Raw genomic sequence first — 15127 nt, 5'->3', positions numbered from 1 at the left:
TCATTGCTGTTTAGGGACCATTTTATTACCCTTCTCTCAAAAAACCTGGCTCCTTTGAAGTGCATGCCATCTGACTATATCACCCACTACTCTTCCTGAGTGTAGTCATCCACTGACCTCTGGGTCACTTCTAATTTTTTGAATATTGAAGCAGGTGACTCACTCTTTCTCTCCATTATAATTTTGTCATGATTTTCAGTCACTTCCTCATTCATGTATGCAATCCATTCAATATTCTGGTCTCGCAGTCACTTGTTATCACTTTGAATAACATTTTCCTCCATACCAACTAAGCGTCTTCTCTCCCATGTTTATCCTTTATTTACCAATAACTGAACTGTCCCCAGAATCTGGATGTCGAGTACCCACTGTCAGACTCCCACTTTCTCCCAGCTCATTAGTCTGTTCCCTACTGCTTAGGCTGTACCCCATGCTGACTTCCAATTCACTAGCCTACCACCTTCCCTCAACAGCCCACACACACATCCCTCATTTCTTTCTGTACCCAGCTTAGACTTCACGGTTTATCATTAAAATCACTCCTTTATAAACATCTTAAGCTGCCCACCATACTCATGGTCAATATTTCAGAACTGAGTAGACCAGCTCTTCACCCACCCAACATCCACACAAGAAAGAGCAGCTGAACCTGGCTGGAGAGTAACACTCAACCACGTTCCTTTAATTCATTCTGAATTAATGACCACGGATCTCAGCAATACTCAGCAAGCTTACTTCATGTTTCAGGTCAGTTCACTCTCCCAGTCTCTAAAACAACCACTTCACACCATTTCATCACTCCTGAAACCTGCAGAACCATGTTCATCTATTTCACTCTTACTGAGAAAATAGAAGAAATCATGGGAGAGCTAAATCGCCTAACTGTCCCCAAATCTAGCAATGCCCTCTGCCTTTTCTTGGGAGACAGTCCATTAACCCAGTCCAGCCTCCCCACTGTAGACTAGACCCCATCCCTTCTTGCCTTCTCCAGGACTTCACACCTACATCTATCTCTTCCTGTACCTTGATCATCATTTTCTCCTTTCAAGCACTCGAGCATGGCATTAAAGAAAGCAAATGGACTCCACAGCCTCCTCCAGTGACTGTTGTATTTCTGCCCTCCCCTTCACAGCAAAACTCTTTAAAAAACTGTCTTTATTTCCTCCCCTCTCATTCTCACTTCAGTCCACTTCAATCAGGTTTTTGTTTACTACCCTCAAATTTAAACCAAATGGAAATTAGAAATGGAATGGAAATGGAAATTCTCAAATGGAAAAATTGGTATTTTTCCCAAATCTATAATGCATGATCCATCTTCATTTTACTCTACTTAGTGCATAATATTTCTAAAAACTACTGCAGTTTAATGTAAGCTCAAATATTTTTCACCCTCACATTTTATAATAGGAGATCATGAGTAATAGGAATTCTTTTATACTCATCAAGTGGATTTGAACTGAATTAAGTGAAGAATGACTGTTTCTCTTTGGGTGTGGATGTACCAACTCTCATGGCATCTTCCTGATAGCTTTGAAACAAGATATATACAGACCCAACCAAGATGCATCAGGACTTGGGTTCTAGATATTATAAACTGAGTATTTGGGCCCAGCAACCAGAGAAGGGATAGCTGATACTTAACCTAGCTATGAAATCTTTTTACAAGCACCCTGTTTAAAGCCTAACTACTCTTTTGGACTTTCACTTCCTTATCTGTGAGACCCCTGTGTACATGGGGAAAAAGTTAAAATCTTGACATCAAAAGTAAATTAATTAATACATTCAATGAAAGCACCTTGTTTAACAAATGTAAATTCATACTATTTTTTCGTCTCCAGTTTTATTTGTGAGTAGATGTTTCAATCCCTTATTTTCCTTTGAAGATAGTTTGTTTTCATGGATTTTGTAAATTTTCCCATCAGTAAATTTCCCACCAGGGAGGAATACCACATTCATTGTATGTGTCATGTTTAAAGAAAGACTAGGTAGCTGGGTGATTTCTTCTGCTGATGCAATCACTGGAGATCTAGGACAAAGATATTTTGCTGGAAAGCACTTGCTCATTTGCAAACTGAAATCCATAAAGAAAGCTGAACATCAAAGAATTGAAGCTTTCAAATTGTGGTGCTAGAGAAGACTCTTGAGAGTCCTTTGGATGGCAAGGAGATCAAACCAGTCAATCCTAAAGGAAATCAGCCTTGACTATTCATTGGAAAGGCGGATGCTGAAGCTGAAGCTCCAATACTTTGGCCATCTGATGTGAAGAACTGATTCACTGGAAAAACCCTGATGCTGGGAAAGACTGAGGCCAGGAGAAGAAGGCAACAGAGGATGAGATGATTGGATGGCATCTCTCACTCAATGCACATGAGTTTGACCAAACTCTGGGAGATAGTGAAGTGTCCTGCAGGCCCTGCAGCCTGGTGTGCTGCAGTCTGTGGGGTTGCCAAGACTGGGACATGACTTAGTAACTGAACAACAACTCTAAAATCCAGTGTCACTCATTCTGTCTCTAGGTTTTCATGTCTTCAACCTTGTGGTGTTGGTGAAGATGGGCCATGAGGTGAAATGGTGGACTGTAGGGACTGTAAATTCCAAAAGACCTTTGGATTTGGCCAATAAAGTATTTTTTAAAATTTTAATTTTTTTACAATGAGTATGTATCCAGTTCTCTAAGATACCAATAGTTCCTACCTATTATCTGATATTCAACTAATCAGTCAATCAATTTAACAGATCTTTGTTGAAGCTCTCCTATGTGTCAGACAATGTACTAGGCCCTGCAGGGAATAAGAAAAGATAGGGTCTCAGATCTCATGAGGCTTACATTCTACTGGAGAAAGACTGATGAAAATGAGTCAACAAATCAAGCAACAGGAAAAATTCCAATAATGATAAGAACATAATGAAGTAAATAAAATAAGATGATGCTGTGTTGGTGTTTGTGAGAGGAAGTGATAATATAGATGGAATAGATCAGGAAGACCTTCCTGAGATAACATTTGCTCTGAGGCTTCAATGATATGAAGAACCAGGGACAGAGGATGGTAAACAAAGCCAACAGCAAGAGCAAGACACTCTGGCAGAAAGAGTTTGGTTTGTTTGAGGGCGGTCAATGCAACTAAAAATATAATGAGCAAGAGGGACACTAGTTTAAAATAAGGTCAGAAGCAGAGAGTAGATCACAGAGAGTCATGTAAGTTATATTGAGAATGTGGGGTTTTATTCCAAACATGAAGAACAGCTATCTGGTGTGTGTGTATGTGTGTGTGTGTGTGTGTGTGTGTATATATATATATATATATATATATATATATATATATATATTTAAAGTTTATTCTGGTTGCTATGGGCAAAACTGGTTATAGGAGCCAAGAATGGAAACAGAAAGACCAGTGAGTACTGAAAAAGTAATAATCCAGATAACAGATAATGTTAGCTTAAAATCATGGTTGGAACTGTGAATCTGAACAAAATATACAAACATAGGATAAATACTGAAAATAGAACCATTGAGCCTTACTGATGATTTGGATGTATCAGATGAGGAAAACGGAGAGATGAAGGACAATTCCTGGGTTTTTGGCTTAAGCAACTGGCAGATGACAATGCCATTAATTGATATGGGAAACTAAAAGACTAAAGGAGAAACAGGTTTAGTTGGGAAAATAAAGGATTCTGTTTTGGCCCTGTGGAGTCCAAGATGCCCATTTGACACCCCTGTGTAAATGGGTCAGCACTGGCTGTAGGAATCACTGCATGAATTTACATTGCCCCTAAGGGCTTCTTAGTTTGTTAGTCTGGTTAAGAACATTCATTCAGGAGTGAAAAAAAAATCTTTGTATGAATCCAGGTCCTGCTGCCTCCCAGCTCTCTGACCTTGAGCAAGATTGTTAAGTTGTCCGAACATCAGTATCCTCTTTTATAAGAAAAAAAAAGTTTAAAATATTATATACCTGATCAGTTGATTAGAAAGATTAAATCTGTTAATTTAAACATGCATGCTACGCATGCTAAGTCCTTTCAGTCATGTCAGACTCTTTGCATCTCTACTGACTGTAGCCCGCCAGGCTCCTCTGTTCTCCAAGCAAGGATATTAGAGTGGGTTGCCATTTCCTCCTCCAGGGGATCGTCCCAACCCAGGGATCAAACCCTCATCTCTTATGTCTGCTGAATTGGTAGGTGGGTTCTTTACCATAGTGCCCCGTCAATTGACTGAAAAGATTAAATATGTTAATTTATGCATAGTGCTTAACAAAATTCCTGGAAAAAATATAAGTACATAATGTATCTATTAGGTATTAGTTCTTTGAACATTTATTCTGTCATACCTTTTATTTTTAGAGCTTTAAGGATCTGTTACCTTTGTCTTGCTTTTTTTCTGTGATGCCTTTTATATATTGAATACATTATTTCACCTAAATCTCCCCGAACTTCTCATATCAACTGGATCAGATAAATACCAGTGTACAGGAGACTGAGAAAAGATAGATGCAAATACAAATTTATCATTCACTTTTCAAAAAACTATGAGCATCCTTTTACAGACTACTCTTGATTTAGCAATCTGGGAAACATTCATATGAACCTGAAATGTATATCTCTCCACTTATATCCAGCTGCCCAGTTGACATCTCTTCTTTGATGTCTGTCATCTCAAACTTAATGTGATCTGATCTTCACCTCCAGGCCCCAAACTGGCTTCTTCCACTGTCTTCCTCATTTCAGAAGATGGATGACATCTTTCTAGTTGCTCAGGTAGAAAGCCTTGCAGGCATCATTGGCCCTGTCTTTCTCACACATGCTTTATGAAGGCCTTATATAAAACAGCCCCCTACCTTCATCTCCTGCTCTCTCCCTTGCTTACTTTGCTCCAGCTACCACTGGCCTATTTGCTGTTATTCAACTATGTTAAGTGAAATAAGAGACAGACAAATACTGTATGAGATCACTTATATATGGATCTAAAAAATACAATAAACTCGTATCATAGAACAAAAATGAAGCGGACTCACAGATATAGAGAACAAACTAGTGGGGAGAAGAAAAGGGGAAGAGTTAACATAGAGGTAGGGAAGTAAAGATACAAACTACTAGGTATAAAATAATCTACAAGGATAAATTGTATAACAAGGGGGATATAGCCAATATTTTATAATAACTATCAGTGGAGTATGACCTTTAAAAATTGTGAGTCACTATATTGTTCTTATGTAACATAAAATAGTCTATAGCAACTGTCTTTCAGTTAAAAAAATGAATCAGGGATGTTCTGGCCTTTGGACCATTTGACTTCCAGTTTCCTCTGCCAAATATTCCCTCAGAATCTGCTTTGCTAACCAGATCACTCTGTTTAAAACCGCAGCTCTCCTGGAACTGTGTTCCTTCTCCTCCTGGCCTTTCCTTCACCTTCCCTCACTTTCTTTTCCAGAAAAGGAATCATACTGTGTTGCCTCCAGGGACAGCATAAGGTTTGCTTCTACTCTCGATGTTTTTGATCATCTTGAGAGGTACTTTACTCCCTGAAGGCAGTTCTCGGGGGTCAGATTTTCAGCCCAGTTAAGGTCTATTGGTTCTCTGCCTTATGACTCAACACCATGACATCAACCAGGGGTATTTCCAGATACAGAAGTGGCTGAACAGTAAGGGCTGTCTTTGTCTCATGGAACAGGAACATCAAAAGTAGATAATCCAGGACTTTGCATTACTCGTTGGAGTCCTTTTATCTTCTTTTCCTGCCACCCTGGTCCTTATCCTTAAAGCTGTAAGATTGGTTATTGTCTGTGCATTGAATTCCCTGTTTCAGGGGACAAAAAGAGGAGGAAAAGAGTAAAAAGCAAAGGATAAAGAGCTGTCCTAGGTAGAAAGGTTTGTCTTCTCTAGGTTGAACATTTGAAATTGCTGATTTTTCAACCTTAAAAAATAGCAGTTTTTTTATGTCTGACCTAAGATTTAGGAAGGAACCCCTTTCCCAGAGACCACCTATATCTCTTGGCCAAAACTACGTTACCTGGACACTCTTAGCCTCAAAGCAGAGTAGAGACTAAGACTGTGTGAGCCTCTGGGGCAGCCAGTCCCACGCCTGCCTTACAGTCGGGCTCTTCCAAGATTCTGTTCAGTCTCCCACTTTGTGTTACTGTCCTCAGAGCCTCTGTTACTGGGTGGACACCACGCTTTCACAGATCTAAGGATTTGCAGCTCTTTGCTGAATTCCTGCTCCACACTTCAACAGGGTCTAAGATCACATGAAAAAAATTGGGTCTGCTATGTGATATCTACAAATCTTGGGAAACTACGTTTTAGGAGTAGGGGCAGGTAATGCTAAAATCTCAGGTCTGCTGTCTAAAAACCATACTTTCATTTCTGTTCTGCATTTCTCCTGTGTTGGCATTGCTAGCGAACTGTAGAACTGAACATCTACATTTTTACACATATTTTCCATTTGACCCTTAATTTTTTCTTCTATCATGATTCTACACATAAGGAAACTAAGGTTCAGAAGAGTTAAATCCAAGGCCTCTCTTTTAGTTAGCAAATGGCAAGGCTTCTGTTCAGACCCACATCTGTCTGTCTCATTCTGAGCCTCTGCATGATCCATTACATTAAACGGCTTCTAAGGAGAGCTTTTCCAGGGCAATCATTTCCCACTATATATAGGACCCCTTGAGTCACTCTGAGTATTTCTTAATAGGGCTGACAACACAGAGAAGCTTAACAGTCTCTAGGCAGACACTCCCACAGTTAGAGCTGCCGAATTCTCCCTATTTCTTGGGCTTTCCATCCCCTACCTAGTCCCTTGCTCACACGTGGCTCTAAATTTGTGAAAATGTCAGAAAGCATATTCCAGATGGAAGGATAGTCTAGGAAACAGGAAGAACATAAGCAGAACCAAGTCATATGGCTCTGGGAGAGTGTGTAATTCAGCTTGACTGAAGCACAGATAAGGGATCCAAGCATAGATGATCAGGTTCAAGTCACACCATTAGGACCTTGACTATCTGACAGAAGAGCCTGAACTTTCTTCTGAGTCTGCATTAGTGATGTATTAGAGTATTTGGTGGGAGAAGGCAATGGCACCCCACTCCAGTACTCTTGCCTGGAAAATCCCATGAACGGAGGAGCCTGGTAGGCTGCAGTCCATGGGGTCGCTAAGAGTTGGACCCGACTGAGCGACTTCACTTTCACTTTTCACTTTCATGCAATGGAGAAGGAAATGGCAACCCACTCCAGTGTTGTTGCCTGGAGAATCCCAGGGACAGCAGAGCCTGGTGGGCTGCAGTCTATGCGGTTGCACAGAGTCAGACACGACTGAAGCGACTTAGCAGCAGCAGCAGCAGCAGCAGCAGAGTATTTGGTGTAGGAATACAAATTGCACTTTGTATTTTGTGCTGAAATTAAAAAAAATTATTTGCAAAGTACCCTGAGTACCCACAGATATGATAATCCCACTGAAGGAATTATTAAGGGATGTTTGAGAGTATCCTGCCCTTTTCTGTCATATTTTTCCTAAGATAACAATGAAATTTATAGTTTGTGCCTCAGGAGAACTGTTAGCCTAAAAACAGAAAAAAAAAAATCAACTATTCCCAAACTCAATTTTCCTAATAAGAATAAAAGTTGCTTCTACTTATATTAAACAATCAATACATGACCTTAACCATCTCCCAATTCTGTATTAAAATAGTTCCTAAGTTGTAAAACCTGTGTGGAGAAATAGAAAAGGTATTATGGCTTCCTTGTCTAGAGTAGGATGGTCATAATTCAGAATAGAACTTAAACATATATGTTAAAGAATATTCAAGAAGTTAAATGACTCATTTATAAAACTGAGAAGGAAACATGTAAGAAACTCAGCTGGACTGCGTCAGGTGACAGCTCTTATCTGTCCAAGTAATGCCACATTACTGAGGTGGCACAGAACACAGTCCCTCCATCTGTGAGTCAGAGATATGTGAGTCATAAACACTACGTGAAGAGCCCTCTGTCCTTTTGATTACTGAAACTGATGTTTTGGTTTGACTGGGTAATTTACCAGTAAGTTAAGATAATTGAGTATTAAAGAGGAAATCCATGTTGAGAGAATTGTTTGTGAAAAGATAAAACAAGGAAATAGGATTATTGACAGAACTGAGAAAACATATTCAGGGGATGTCTTTATCAAATAAATCAGCCCTTCCAATGACTTGTTGAACTGTTCTGAGTCAGTCAAAGCATGGAGAAGTAGAAGAAGCAACTGAAAAGAAGAGAATGCTTTGCCAGTTTGTTTTTTCAGAACTTAAATTTGGAGGTAATGCTTATTGCTGTTATTTAAAAGATGGATTTGTAAAGTAACAATGCCCTTTCCAAAATAAGGAGTCATGAATAGGAATTGATATCTGAAGAGGAAAGTGAATTCACACTGGCTAAAAAATTAAATCTTCTTTATCCACTTCAAAACATGGATCCTGTAATTCTCTTTTGAAAGGATGGCTCTGGAAAAAAAAAGCTGAAACCCGTCATAGTGAATTAGAGCTCTCATTCTCCTTGTGAGGGTCAGGTGTGGGGTAAAAAGGATCCTCAGGGTTCCTCAAGGAGACTGTGCTGGTAAGGCCACCCCTACCCACAAGCCTGACTGGCCCCACCTTAACCTTGGCTTTGGGGAAGGAAAAGAGTCATTGCCTACCCTGATGAGGGCAAACTGTGACCTGCTCAGAGGCATTTGGTTTAAATTACAGGAAGATTTAATTTCCAAAAATAATAGCAAGGAACAGCAAAGCCTGGAGACTTTGCTTAAGCTCTAATAGAATCATGATACCATTTATTTTTGGAACGTTGACATCTCTGAAACTCTTCAGATGCAAAATCAATGCTAAGTAGTTTTATAGAAATTGGATGCATTTTACATAAAATTACCACCAGAGCTGAGGACAGTGATGCATAAAAGCAGTGCAGACAGTGTTTCAAATACACTGAAAAGCACAGTCTGGGCCCCTTTCTGGCAGCCTCTGGCATCTGCACCACATTTTTAAACATTTGTCCTTTAAATAGTCTTTGTTCCTCTTGAAGTTTCCAGCTTTGTCTAGTTAGCAAGCCTCTCGGCCATTCGTTGTGCTGTTATTACATTGTTTTAAACACTTTAGTACGTCATTTGTGAACAGGTGACATTTTATACTATGATAAGAACAATGATAAAATCACATAGGAAATGAGTGTAGATAAAGAAAAAACAGATCTATGAGCTGAGACCAGGGACTGTTCAACATGTAGATTTAGGAAAGAGAATGAAACCGGAAGAAGAGCAGAAGAAGATGATATCTTGAAAGTCAAAATAAGAGAGATTTATGTCAAATGCTCCTGACATTTTGAGAAAGATGGTACCTAAGAATTGATCATTGGTTTGGGCAAGATGTAAGACACTGATGATCTTGACAGAAGGAATTTCCTATGAAGTACTGTGGACCAAATCTTCATTATGGTGTGTTAAGAAGAACATAAATGTTGAGGAAATGGAGACAGCAAATAGAGGCAACATTTTGAAGTGTTTTGCTTAAAAAAAAAAAGTCTTAAGAAAGGAAGGCAATAGATGGAGAGATATGTGTAGTAATCACAAGTTTTGTATTTTTTTTTAAGTTTATTCCTTTTTATTGCTAAGTGGTATTGCATTGTATGAATATTTTATAATTTGTTTATCCATTCACTTGTTACATTTAGGTTGCTTCCATTTTTTAATATAACAAAGTTGCAACGAGTTTTTGACGTAAACAATCATATTATCTATGAACAGAAACAATTTTACTTCCTCTTTTTCTAGTAGAGATGCTTTTATATCTTTGTCTTTCCTATTGAACTGACTAGAACCTCTAGTAAAATTCTAGATAGAAGTGATGAGAATAGACATTCTTTATCCCTAATTTTAATGGTAAATAATTCAGTCTTTCACTCTTAAATATGATGTTGCATTTTCCTTTTTAGATTCCTTTTATAATTCACAGATTCTATTTACCTGGTTGAGAAATTTCCATTCTATTACTAGGTTTCTGGAAGTTTTTTTTAATCAGGAATAGATGTTTAATTTTATCATATTTTTTCGGACATCTACTAGGATGATCATATTTTTTATCTTCTGTCTATTAATATCAATTACTTTGATTAACTTTTGAGTGCTTATAACAACCTTATATTCCTTGGATAAAGCCCCCTTGATCATAGTTGTCCTCCTTTTTATATATTATTTGATTCAATTTGCTATAATTTTGTTAAGTACTTATGCATGTGTGTTCATGGTGGAAATTACAGTTTTCTTTTCTTGGGCTGTCTTTGTCTAATTTTAGAGAAAGCATCAGAGAAATGCTGACCTTATATAGTGAGTTGGGAAGCATTCCTTCTTTTTCAATTTTCTGAACGAGTATGTAGAGTTAGTATTATCACTTCTTTAGATTTTTGGCAGAATTCACCAGGGAAGCCATCTGGGCTTGCAGTTTTCTTTGTGGGAATGTTTTACATATTAAAATGCAATTTCTATAATAGATATAGGCCTATCACAGTGTCTCTTTCTTCTTGAGTAACCTTTGGTAACTTGTTATTTTCAAGAAATTTATCCATTTCGGCTTTTGTCAAATTTGGTTGTTGTGTTTTGCTATATTTTTATAATAAGTTTAAAATCTGTACTGATGTCTCCTCTCTCATTCCTAATATTGTTAATCCATATGGTCTCTTTCTTTTCCCTGATAAATCTGGCTGAATGTCTGTCAGTTATGGTGGTTACACAAAGAACTTATTTTGGCTTCGCTGATTCTCTCTCTTCCTCTATTCTATTTCCATGTAACCTCTCCTCCCTCCTTCCCCTTCTCCTCCCCCCTTCCCCTTCTCCTCCCCATCCTCCTTCTTCTGCTTACTTTGGGCTTCATCTGCTCTTGTTTCCTCTAGTTTCTTAACCTAGAAAGTGAGGTCATTTATTTTATTCTCTTCTAATAAAAATTTAGCACTATAGATTTCCCTGCTTTACCTGCATCCCACAGATTTTGATATGTCATTTTTTTACATTTAATTCAGTTAAAAATACTGTTTCTTTTTGGATTTTATCCTTAACTCATGAGTTATTTAGAATGTGTAATTCCAAATACATGGAACATTATTAGCGTTCTGGTGTGATTTCTAATTTAATTTCACTCTGATCAAAGGACATATTTTGTATACTTGAATTCTTAAAAGCCTGTTGAACTTGTGTTATGGCCTAGAATATTACCTATCTTGGTAACTGTCCATGTGCACTTGAAAAGAATGTGTATTCAGTTGTTGCTGAGTGTAGCTCTCTATCAGTCAATTAGGTCACATTGATAGTGTTTTTTGAGTCTTCTATATATTTTGGGGGCTTCTATTTGATCTATCAATTATTGAGGTTATGCTTTTAAATTGGTCTACTTGTCCTTTTTTGTTTCATGCATTTTGAAATAATATTGCTAGGCACAACAGTTGTTAGAATTGTTATATCCTCTTTACGGATTGTCTCTTTATCATTGTGAAATGCCCCTCTTTATCCTGTCAGTAGTCTTTGCTCTGAAATCTATTTGTGCTTTTAATATGGCCATTCTAGATTTCTTTTGATTAGTGTTATCATGATATATCTTTTTTCATTCTTTTCCCTTTAATTTGTTTGTGTCTATGTATTTAAAGTGACATCTTATAGGCAGCATACAGTTGGGTCATGCTCTTTTATCCATTTTGAAAATGTCTGCTTTTCAATTATGGTGTTAAGACCACTTACATTTAAAGAGACTGTTAATATGATCAGGTTTAAAGTTGCCATGTTAATATTTATTTTCTGTTTGTCTCATCTGTACATGATATACTTTTTTTGCTCCTTCCCTGCTCAGCTTAGTTCTCTGCTCCTTCTCTGGAAGACAGAGAAGGACAGGGAAGGCTGGTGTGCTGCAGTCCATGGGGCCTCAAAGAGCTGGGCATGACTGAGCAACTAAACAACAACAGCTGCTCTGTTTTGGATAATTAAGTACTTTGTGCTTCCACCTTATTTCCTTACATGTAGCTCTTCATTTAAACAAAAGAAAAATTAATGGTTACTTGAGGGCTCCCTAGTGACTCAGATGGTAAAGAATCTGTATGCAATGCGGCAGACCCAGGTTTGATCCGTGGGTCAGGAAGATCCCCTGGAGAAGGTAATGGCTACCCATTCCAGTATTCTTGCCTGGAGAATTCTACACAGTCTTTGAATAGGGAGGAAGGGTGGGGTTCAGGAACCTTCTCAGTCACTTATATTTTTCAGATATTTTATAGTCCATGGAGTTGCAAAGAGTAGGACCTGACTGAGCGACTAACACTTTCACACTTTCACTTGGAGATTCTAGTATAAGTTTTAGCTTACTACAGTCTTCCTTTAAGCAGTACCTATAGTATAATAACTTTTCCACACTAATTTCAATTTCTCCCTTTGCCTTTGTGCACTTACTGTTATACGGCTTACTTCTACATGTCATAAATATCAAATATATTATTTTTTGGCTTTTCAGTCAATTATATTTTTCAGATATTTTAATAAGAAGCAAAAAAACCTTCATTTTTTTGTGTAGATTCAAAGTTTCATCTGATATTTTCCTTCTGCCTGAAGGATTTTCTTTACCATTTCTTATTCTTCTTGAGAAACCTATATGCAGGTCAGGAAGCAACAGTTAGAACTGGACATGGAACAACAGACTGGTTCCAAATAGGAAAAGGAGTACGTCAAGGCTGTGTATTGTCACCCTGCTTATTTAATTTCTATGCAGAGTACATCATGAGAAACACTGGGCTGGAAGAAGCACAAGCTGGAATCAAGATTTCCGGGAAAAATATCAATAACCTCAGATATGCAGATGACACCACCCTTATGGCAGAAAGTGAAGAGGAACTAAAAAGCCTCTTGATGAAAGTGAAAGAGGAGAGTGAAAAAGTTGGCTTAAAGCTCAACATTCAGAAAATGAAGATCATGGCATCTGGTCCCATCACTTCATGGGAAATAGAAGGGGAAACAGTGGAAACAGTGTCAGACTTTATTTTTGGGGGCTCCAAAATCACTGCAGATGGTGACTGCAGCCATGAAATTAAGAGACGCTTACTCCTTGGAAGGAAAGTTATGACCAACCTAGATGGCATATTCAAAAGCAGAGAGATTACTTTGCCAACAAAGGTCCATCAAGTCAAGGCTATGGTTTTTCCAGTAGTCATGTATGGATGTGAGAGTTGGACTGTGAAGAAAGCTGAGCATCAAAGAATTGATGCTTTTGAACTGTGGTGTTGGAGAAGACTCTTGAGAGTCCCCTGGACTGCGAGGAGATCCAACCAGTTCATTCTGAAGGAGATCAGTCCTGGGTGTTCTTTGGAAGGAATGATGCTGAAGCTGAAACTCCGGGACTTTGGCCACCTCATGTGAAGAGTTGACCCATTGGAAAAGACCCTGATGCTGGGAGGGACTGGGGGCAGGAGGAGAAGGGGACGACCGAGGATAGATGGCTGGATGACATCACTGACTCGATGGACGTGAGTTTGAGTGAACTCTGGGAGTTGGTGATGGACAGGGAGGCCTGGCGTGCTGCGATTCATGGGGTCAGACACGACTGAGCGACTGAACTGAACTGAACTGATACTTCAAGTCTGCTGATGATGAATTGTTTCCAATTTTATCTGGTAGAAGTCTGTTATTTTTTATTGTGGATTTTTTATTGTGCTTAGATATGAATCTTAAAAGTTTGATTATTTGCTGATATGCAAAATAGAAAATGATGCAGGAGCAAGTAAAGCAGCACAGTCTTTGAACAGGGAGGAAGGGAGGGGTTCAGAACAAAAGGCTTGACTTCACATATAACCATGGAGCTTTACTGATGGTAACAAGGGGAGAGACTGAGCAGAGATTTACTGATAGGAGTGAGCTGATTGAATTTGTTAATGGTCCCAATCAAACTGAGTTTAAATCCAAGATCCACCATTCAGTAGCTGAGTGGTCTTCAGCAAAGTATTTAAACCCTCTCAACTTCAGTTTTCACATCCACAGAATCATGTTAATATCTTCCCCACAGAGTGATTATAACAATGAAATGAGTTAATGTCTACCAAACACATAACACGTAGCCGGGCACACACACTGTATCTGTAGGAAAAAAAAAGTGTCACCTTTATAATTTTACCACCGAAGTCAAGGAGAAAAGATCCTGTGACCTCATTTTTCTACCTCTATTTCTCTTCTCTTCCTTCTCTCACCCCTCCCTCCTTTCCAAAAGAACATATTTAAAACTCAAATACCAGGCTGTCTGCAGGTGCAGTGTTCAAGACTGATAACATTTGGAGGCCAGATGTTAACTGACGTAAACACTATTAAGTGCTCTGTAGACCGGAGGCTGAGGCAATGATTTCCAATTTTATGATTATTTGAGTTAATAGTAAACCATACTGCCACTCCCTCCACCTTCCTGCCTCCACCAAAAAGGAGATATATAGCCTATTTGTTCCCAAAAGAATGTATTTTTTTTGAAATACAAAGTTCTTGAAATATTAAGTAATGGCATTTCACAAGCTTAGGACTGGAAAGGCAGCCTCAGTGCAGACCTCAACACCTACTTGAAGTTCTCTCTAAAAGGTCAAGGACTTGTGAAATTTGATCTTCGAACTAGTTTTATTTTCTGAAATAAGTCCAGAGTAATAATCACAAAAAATGTTTCAAACCTATAACAAGTTTTTATGCCAACTGATATTTTCAATTTGAACTTCCTAAGGATTCGTGTGGGTGAATGCCAATGACAGGAAATCAATAAATGAGTCCTTCTCATAATGAAGAAGTATTGTTTTTAAAATAGCAATTAGTTGGATCTGCTTTGAACCAATAAGTTGATTGTTGGTGTTTAATATACTTACACACTCATTTATTTATTCATTAATCCACTGAATAGGCATTGATCCACAACTAGCAATATGTCCCAGGCACATTGCCAGGCACTAGTTAATACATTGGTAAATACAACAAATGATCCTCATGAAGCTTGGAGTTTTATGCAAGAGGAAGACAATTTCAAAACAATGAGCAGACAAATAGATGTCGCAAAAAAATTGTAGTAGTACTGTGATGCAAAGGGGCCCTATTTAAACAATGGGTCAGGGAAGGAAT

The 15127-nt window shown here is 38.3% G+C and overlaps 1 protein-coding gene across 1 annotated transcript in view; it reads left to right on the top strand.

Moving 5' to 3' along the window:
- Positions 1 to 15127, top strand: part of PDE4B (phosphodiesterase 4B) — a 533352-nt gene that overhangs the window by 355862 nt on the left and 162363 nt on the right. The gene's annotated exons all lie outside the window — the stretch shown is intronic.

The sequence above is a fragment of the Budorcas taxicolor genome, chromosome 3 (assembly GCF_023091745.1).
Source record: "Budorcas taxicolor isolate Tak-1 chromosome 3, Takin1.1, whole genome shotgun sequence".
NCBI classification, from domain to species: domain Eukaryota; kingdom Metazoa; phylum Chordata; class Mammalia; order Artiodactyla; family Bovidae; genus Budorcas; species Budorcas taxicolor.
This window is presented reverse-complemented; position numbering and strand designations above follow the sequence as displayed.